The sequence below is a fragment of the Aquila chrysaetos genome, chromosome Z, assembly GCF_900496995.4.
Source record: "Aquila chrysaetos chrysaetos chromosome Z, bAquChr1.4, whole genome shotgun sequence".
Classification (NCBI taxonomy): Eukaryota; Metazoa; Chordata; class Aves; order Accipitriformes; family Accipitridae; genus Aquila; species Aquila chrysaetos.
The window spans coordinates 35,143,428-35,153,157 of NC_044030.1; positions in this window are offsets into that span (position 1 = coordinate 35,143,428).

Sequence of the window (9,730 nt, forward strand, 5' to 3'; positions counted from 1 at the left end):
CTTTTACTACTTCCTTTGCTTGAGACACTCCCGGCACGCAGCTGTCTTAACTGTCCAAAGGGCAAGTTTATCACTACAGATCATCTCGCTGAAAGCAAGCAGAAGAGCTCTTCCACTTGTTTACCTGATACATCCTCTGCTTAAAAGCAGGTGTGCTTTAAAGAAATTTAGGAAATTAGGAAACGTAAGGGACTTGAGGATGGGCAGTGAGCTTGTAGCCAAAACCTTATTTTTCATAGCTTATCATGAAATTGATTAATTGACTTCTGCAGTTTTTTCTATATGCCAGACTGATTGGAAATTGCAGGCTAGGAGGTGAAGAGCAGACTTGAATCCTCCAGGGTGATGGTTTTAGAGTCACAGCAGCTTAAACGGTCACAGACCTCAAGCAGTGTGGCAGCTCATCAAATACACCTTTCAGCTTCTACAAATTGATAAGACTACAGCTCAGGTTTTCATGGGAACCCTATGTAAGTTACCTGCTCAAACCTCACTCGGTGTTTTTTAGTGTTATTATTATTTTCTCCAAAATGCGATGGGGATGCTTACCTTTCTTAGGCCCCACGGCAGCTGCACACATGACAACCACAGTCTTCCTATACATGTTGACATCCCCTGAACGATATCAAAGCTCCACACCATGCTGAAAATCACGAGGAATCATTCCTTTGGGGACCGCTGCCAAGAGTTTTGACCAGGCTCCTGAGCTTCTTGTGTCCTGGAGCAGATGGCTGACCTTAGCAAGGGTGCAGCATGCACCCTCTCTGTTCACAGAACAGGGGTGAGTTTGGCAGACTTACCACTCTCTGCCGCTTGGGCTGGGCTGTAACCATCCTGGAGACTGCCTACCCAGACAGCTGTTTTCAGCTGTGAGGGCTGAGCTCACCACATGTGAGCCATCTCTGGTCTGAGAGCTGTTTAATAACTGTTAGGCACGCAACTAGAGCCTGTGTGGAGGATTTACTGAGTGAGAGAGGACTGTGCCTTCCTGGGCTGTTATCCCAGCCTGTTAGAGCCTTGTATAGCCTGGGAGATACTTCAGGAGAGAGGCTGCGCAAAGCCTTCTCTGACAGGGGCTTTGGTGTCAGGCTTGTACAGCCCTGTGATTGCTGGGGCCCCCTCTGAACAAGCAGTGTCTCTCAGTCCTGAGGTCCTTGGAAATGTGGGTGAACTCCCGAGATCAGGTTTGAGGGTCACAGCCTCAGCTTGGACATAGGACGTATGAGGCTGATAGCTGACAGTCCAGCTCTGTAGAAGAAACTTTCCCTGGATCAAGTAACATACTTCTGGCACTGCCAGAAGGCACAGATGTGTAATTTTACCTTCTAATTAAAAAAAACAACAAACAAACAACAAAAAAAAAGGAAGTCACACTGTTGTCTTGCTGCCACTCTAGCTTGCTTTTTCTAGGAAATGCCATCTTGACATCACTTCTTCATGAGATACACAATCTCCTTGCTCCAGGCTAGTAGTGGTGCCCTCATAGCAAACATAAGCATACAATTTTTCTAGAGCTTCTGCTTTGTGAGTTTACTGTGTAGTACTGAAAAAATTTGTCAAGACACATGGCTTTAAAAGGCTTCTTAATATAGTTGCACATTACTTTCACCAACAGAAGAAATACAGGGTTACATAAACTGACACAACATTTGCACACTTTTTTGCTGTACCTGTTTCCTGTTAATATTCTCTTTGGGGGTTCAGATGGTGACCTTCTGAGATGAGGATAGCTGAAGATGGTTTCTGTGGCAAATTTCTGTGTCTCTCTCTCCTGGGTGGAGACACCTATTTGTTAAACTGGAGCTTGCATTATGAAACTTTTGGTGATATTTTGGTGATATTTTGGTGGCAGGTTATTGAGCACCCTGGGAATAAGTCACAATCCTTGAACTTGGAGGTCCATTTTCTAAGTCAGCACACAAAAAGAGGACATGTTAGGTGGGCTAAGGAAAGCAGCCCTCAAAGTTCCACCTCAGAGTACACTCGGGTCATTTTCTTGCTTTCATTAGTGATATAGTCAATCACACACACTCTTCATAAACACAACTTCTATTTGACACTCTGAAGCTCCTTGCAAGGCGAAGCAATAGAAATCATGAAGAGTGAAATCAACTGCTGACTAAGTTCTGGTTTTGTGAAAGGGGGGAGAGAGGGGTTTGGCATACCCTGCAGAATAATTCAAAAGGCTAGGAGTGGTGTTAACACCAATAGCTTCATATGAATTATACTTTCTCACTGGTCCAGTGTTTGATGTTAGTTGCTTTCTCCAAAGTGGATTCTGAGCAGCTGAAGAATTCCAGTCATGTACTTTGTTTTCATTGGCTTTTGCAGTTCCAAAAACAACTTAGAAATAGAAGAAAACAGTTCCAAGGATAACCTTGAGGAACTTCTTCTGGGACAAGTATATCCATAGATACACAAAGAAGAAAACACATAAATCAGATACTGAGGCTGTGGAATTAAAACAAAGGAATCCAGGAAATGCAAAGCTTAAAGTACTGATCTTTCATTGCCTTCCATCCTTTACTGCCTGTTCTGTTTGTTCAAAGGTGGTGTGACAGTGTGTTAATCATCAGCAATTGCTGCACCTATTTTATCTCCCTACTAAAATAATAAGTAATTTGTATATAGGCTTTTATGAGACTGAATAGCGTCCGAGGTGGGCAGTTTGGCTCCCCTCTGGAGTGTGGAAGTTCTGTGAGTTGCAAAGGCTTAGAATTGGAGGCAATTACCTTTCAAGAAAAAAAATCCCATTCTTGAAGTGGCATCATCATCAAAACATTTCAGCAAAAGAGAAAAGGAAAAAAAAAAATTAGGTTAGCTGCTCTTGCTGTTAAAAACAATGTCAAAATTCCCACTGACTACAACAGAAACATAAATGGGCCTTACAGGGCAGTCATTTCCCCTGAGAGCACAAGATAACAAAGGTGAAGCAACAGTGCTTGAAAGAAAGTTTCAGAACTCTAGGAAATTGAAGAAAGGACAAGTTTAAATTGAATATACAGCTTGTTAATACCAGACTTTCTACGGTGCTACCACTTTTATTCACCACTGTAAGTTCAAGGCATCCAGTTTGTTGCCAGGAAAAAAAAAAAAAGAAAAAAAAAATATATATACATATATATATATATATAAAAAAATACTCCTTGTTTTTTAGTGAAAGAGCCAGGCCACACAGCCACAGGCAAAATTAAAGTGATTCCTTAACTATAGCTTAAACATAGATAGCAAAATACTTACTTAACAGGAAGAGGAGAGAAGCATTTGTCTAGCTTGAAAAAATAGTCACTTCATATAGCACACTGGGCTCTTCTGAAGATTCTACATAGGCTTCTGAACAATGGAAATCTAGCCTTACAAAAGCCAACATGCTTCTGAAAAGTGAAATCTAGCCCTACTGAAGCCAACAGGAAAAAAGTCAACCCATCTCTTTCAAGGGAAAGACAAGGAAGATGGAATTTAGGTGTTAATGCCTCCTAAAAAATGAAGGCAGCTCTGGAGTAAAATGAAATGTGACCAAAACTGTGTTTTCACTGACAATTTTTACATTTTCATTATCTAAAAAACTGCCTATCCCTCCCAACCTTTTCACAATGTAAGGACCACTGATATCTTTAAAGTCTTCTAAAAATAGTTTAAACAGCTACTTTTAAGAGAGAAGTTCTTCTTTCTCCCACTCATACATATGAGAACATACATACATACATTCTCATACACAGGAGAACAAAAGGCCATATTAGAGCAGGCTGACTTCTAAACAAAATAGTGAAAAGTGGCTGTCTATGAAAGTGTTTAAGCACTGGTTGGATAAAGAAAGTTTTCCTAGTCCTTATCATAGCACGTGATCTATGCTCAGATTCTGTGCTTAGATCCTTTGCCCAGCCAAGGGTATCTCTGAATTGATAATAAGGTATCTTTGAATTGATACTAGCTTTTTGGTTGGGTTTTTTTCCTGGTGTTTTGAATCCCTTTTGAACTGATGTAAATAAGTCCTCTGACATTCACAGGACCCTGTGACAAAGAATGGCAGTGTAGCTGTTGGTTACCACTGCCACCTTTTCTTTGTTTTGAACCTGCCACACACTAGCCCCATGTTCCCTTTGTAAGGTAAGACAGGTGAACGAATGTCCCCAAAGCATCTTTCCCACTCCAATCACTATTCTACCAATCTCTGTCATACACTTATTATGTCATCTTTCATTTATTTTTTCTAAAGGTTTTACACTGTTGTCACCCTTTTACTCTATTTTTTCCTGTTCTTCTACATTTTGAAAGGAGAGGAACCAAAGCAGTACCCAGTATTCAAACTGCAGGTGCATTATGGACTTATACAGTCTGAAAATTTTGCTTTCTGTGCCACATTCTTTTCCTAATAGTTCCTAACATTTCATTTGTTTTTGAACTCCACCTGAGCACTGAACTGTGTTTTCACGGGACTAGCTATTACAATGGTCATCTCAGCGCCCACTGCTTTGTATGTCAAGTTGTGTGTGTCTCTTTCCCCACATGCATCTTTCCCCATTTATATACACTGAGCTTCCTGACCTGGTCCTTAAAACATGAGCCTTAGGAGGTCCTTTCACAATTATTCACAACTAGTCCTTACCTTACTATTCTGCATGGTCTAGTGTCATCTGCAAACTTTGTCACCTCTTCCAGACCACTAAGATGAATGCTGTATCTGACATGGGGACTAAGCCTGTCATGATCCACCTTTTTTTTCAAATAGATTTATGCAAAATTTGAACAGTGGGACTGGAGACATGATTCCAAGCTAACCACCTAAGCTGCTTTATATACTCCTGTATGTCTTGCTGAGGCAGAAGATCCTGAGGGAGAAGTTAAATCCATTCTACTGACATTATTCAAGGAAATGGTGGTACACTTGTCCTCCATACCAATTTTCACCAATATGTCTTCCAATTGCCTGAGTATCTCAGGGAATCATGCTGAGACAATGACTTCAAGGTGCCACTGGTGTCCAGATTCAGCTATATGGTACTAACCACGAGGCAACTGAGCTATCTACTCTACTATTCCTGAAGGTGTCAAGCTCAATACTTTCTCTGGAAATCTTACACTGCTGAAGCCAGATTTGTGTTGATGAGCAGAATGTGTACTATTCCTTACACACTAGAAAGCACATTTGAATGATGACATAGGTTTCTGGATTTTTTCAGTATATTATCTGCAGACTTTCTCTATGGGACCCAAGCATTGTTCTGCCGACGCACTGGGTCCCTTCATGGAAAATTAATGAGGCCATGAAAATCAACTTTAAAGCATACAACATTTGCTGTATGTAGCTAGTGGGCAAAGGAAGAAATCCACATTTTTCTCCTCATAAATGCTACTGTCTTCCAGTTGAAACCATTTTCTGCTGATGAAAGCTAATTCATAGTGTCTCCTATATTCTTCAAAGAATTTTTCCATTATCATTTAAAAGTGCATAAAAGTCAGACATATGTGCACACAGGCACAGAGATGTATATGTATCTATTTGAGAGGCTGGCTTTCAAACTACCTTATATACTGATAGGTAATAGATTCAATAAGGTGAGGCATGATATCAATGAGAGTTTTAGTAATTGTAAAACCTTGGCATACTGCTGCACTGTAAAGCAGTGATTCCCCTTCCACTTCATAAATAAAGAAAACAAATCTGCTGCCGAGGTAAAGAAATGGTCATGAAAGCTTGAGAAGGTAATAGCAAAAGGACCACACCTAGATAGAGCTGATAAACTTCACACAGCAACAACCTTTGGAATAACCTGGAGCACTCTCTGAAGCCTGCTTATGAATATAGAACCACATGCATTAGAGAAATACTTTACTGACAAGTGTAATATTGTTATGCAGAGAACTGCATGGGGTAGGGTGATTAGTCCTATGCTTTCCTGAAGTTTTCGTCATGCTGAGTATCTTTTGGATATATTGCTGCAATTCCAAAAGCCTTAACTTGCTTACTACTTTGAAAGGGCAGCGTAGTTCCACCATATGGATTTATTTGCTGTGTCACAGTCTGGACTAACAATGCCATGAATATGATCCTTACGAAGCATTTCCCGCTCACTATTTACTAGTTGCCTCAGAGAAGAACAATCAAAGAAATTGTCTGCTATTAAACAGATACACTGAACCAAGGTTTCTTCCATTTCAGATTTTACATTCCTGCATACTTTTGAAGGGTAAGGAATGGCAAGGTCTCACCACCTTAGTGCTGAATTTTATTGTCACACCTGAACAGCTCTCTACCATTTGGAGAATATTGACAGGAATAACAATATATCCTGAGGTTTTTAAGTTTTCAAAGATGAGAAAATCTATATTCTCTTATGGTCAGCTAAAGTTAAGGATAGAAAGGAAAGTGCATGGGTTTAAGGGTTTTTTGTCTTCCCAACCTAACTGGTCCTGACCACATTCTTAATGATAATCTTTATCCTGATGTTAGACAAAATGAACAGTTCACACTTGGTCAGAATATTTTCTAGTTTAAAAGAAAAATGCTATACAACATATAGTTCTAAAGAAAAATGCTAAACAAACAAACACCACTCAAAATGCCAGAAGGCTCCGTGATAGGGTTGCCTTGGAACACTGAGAAATGGATGGTCTCTGGAGGCAGAACAAGAGCTCTGAAGACTGAAAAGCTCCATCCAAGTGCCATGTGCTCAAGAATAAAGGTAGGAATTAAAATGTTTTGAAGTCTCTGTGGTTGGAATTCAATGCAGATTTTTTTCTGCAGGAAATAATACCTTGAGCACTTTAGTAATTGGTCCACTCCATCACCTTTGCTGCCATTATCTACAGCATGAATGTACACGCTGCCAGAAGAGGTAGACCTGACTGCTTTTCTTTTTCCCTGGTTATTTGTGCATGCACTGTCACTGTGGGTTAAAGAGACCCAGGGAACTGACCTGGCTGAAGAATAATCTCTTTTCTGGCTAAACCAGTTTTCAGCTGGATCGTTTTCCTGATGTAATTCTTGTGTCACCTGCCACACAAAGTCTAATGGCTGTCTAAGCGCAGGCATGGAAATGCTTCTCCAGTTTGTCATTTCTGAAATTTGCACAACTTCTATGATACAGTTAGCACACTATGTGTTGTGTGATATGGAATGTCAGATGTTTTATGATACAGTTCACACAGCACATACTGTGTGACCCACACCATGTGTTGTGTGTTGTGTGACTGGATTCTTGTGCAGAATCCTTGTGTTTGACAGATATTTGATATATCCATATTGCATTGAATATTTGACATATTCATATTGCATTGAATATTTTACCTCATTTCATATTTTGAGAATAATTTGTCATATGCATATATGCACAGATATTGTAGTGCTGTTGATGGAAAAGAATTTAGCTTGCAATCATTGTGGAAGTCAAATAAGGTACTGTCATGGTTTAAGCCCACCCGGCAACAAAGCACCACAAAGCTGTTTGCTCAGTCCTCCCCCCAGCTAGGATGGGATGAGGAGAAAATATAAAGAAAAGCTCATGGGTCGAGACAAGGACAGGGAGGGATCACTTCCCACTTATGGTCATGGGCAAAAGACAGACTCAACTTGGGGAAAAAACAAAATCAGTTTCATTTACTACCAATCAAATCAAAACAAGGATAATGGGAAGTAAAACCAAATCTTAACACACCTTCCCCCCACCCCTCCCTCCTTCCCAGCTCAACTCCACTCCCAGTTTTCTCTACCTCCTCCCCCGCAGCAGCGCAGGGGGAAGGGGAATGGCGGTTGGGGTCAGTTCGTCACACGTTATCTCTGCCGCTCCTTCCTCCTCAGGGGGAGGACTCCTCACTCTTCCCCTGCCCCATCGTGGGGTCCCTCCCACAGGAGACAGTCCTTCACGAACTTCTCTGGCGTAGGTGCTTCCCATGGGCTGCAGTTCTTCATGGACTGCTCCCGTGTGGGTCCCTTCCCATGGGCTGCAGTCCTTCAGGCACAGGCTGCTCCAGCACGGGCTTTCCCATGGAGTCACAGCCATCTTCAGGGGCATCCACCTGGTCTGGCGTGGGGTCCTCCATGGGCTGCAGATGGGCATCTGCTCCCCCGCTCCCCTCCATGGGCTGGGGGGGACAGCCTGCCGTCTCACCACGGGCTGCAGGGGCATCCCCTCCTCCAGAGCACCTCCTCCCCCTCCTTCTTCACTAACCTTGCTGTCTGCAAAGGGGTTCCTCTCACATTCCAATCCCACCACTCACTGCAGGTTCCCCTTCTTAAATCTGTTCTCCCAGAGGTGCTACCACCATCGCTGATGGGCTCGGCCTTGGCCAGAGGCGGGTGCGACTTGGAGCTGGGGGTGCTTCTGGCAGCTTCTCACAGGAGCCAGCCCTGCAGCCCCTCTCCCGCTACCAAATCCCTGCCACATAAACTCAATACAGGTACCTATTAGTGTTAATCATAATTCCTTTCTAATTTGACTGATTTTCTCCTACATCAAAAAGGGGCATCATACTAACTTTCTATCCACCAGGCAGTAACCACTGGATTCTGTTTCCTGCATCAAAATTCTGTGAAGATTCTCTGAAGCTCTAAAAAACATCCCATCGCACACTGCCAGCTACTTAGTACTTTAACTGACATTAACCTGAACTTAATCTAGATTTAGAACAGTATGGCACAATGTATATCATTTTTTATTTACTCAATAACAGCCTCCTATTTTCTCATCCTTCAAACCAAGGGCGGGGGGGGGGGTACTATATATATATATATATATATATGGGCAGGAACGGTCAACAGCTTCTTAAGTCTTGCAGAAAATTGTATTTCTAGGTAAGTAACACATCTTACTTTGCAGGATTGAACTACTGCTTTTCTTCATGGTGCCAATAGTGATAGACCTAACGGTAGTCTGAGATGTTGGGTAACAGTGAAGACCATTCCCTTGGTTTAGCTGTTATCATTAGGTAGATCTGGGCAGCTCCCTACTTTGGGTGCTAATGAATGGATTTCTGCTTAGCTCTCCAATGCACAAAGAGCCTCGGTGCCTAACTCAAGATTTATCAAATTCCATCCAGAGACACAGTAAGCATTTCTAATCTGCACTGCACCGTGCCCCACTGCTTTGTGTACACAGCTGAGAGACTGTGTATATATTAATTATTGAAAGAAATATATGAATTACTGAAGACATAAGCTAAATTGATCTATCTGGCATTAATCAGAGCTAAAACAACCAGAAGGACCTCCTTTGAACTCCTGATTGGCATAGCCAAATGGAAAGTTGTTGAGCATTGACCATCACAGTCTATCACTGAAGTAAATGCTCATTTTCTTAAGTTCAGTTTGAAGGATGCCTACTAGCAATCTCTTAACACTTGCCATTTATGTAGCATACCAACTGGGAAAAACATCTGTTCTTAGACAAAATGCGGCAGAGTGGTTTCTTTCCCTTTATTGCAGAATCAGTATCCATGAAAATTTATGAAGAAATGACACTCAAACAGATAATTTTTTTCCTGATAAAAGTGAGCACAACACTTCACTGTCTCTGCGAGCAGAGATGTTAATACTGTAAAATATGCAGTGTATTTGAATTTCGACAGCTGCAGACTTGTCCTCAGATGAAATTATCTAATCTACCTCTGTTTATACCAGGTGAGGATACTAGACATTTAGTCCATCTGTCCAGTGCTGTGTATATTCATTCACCACTTTCTCACATCTCCAGTATTTTAATTCTTGTGTCACCAAATACTATCACATTTACGT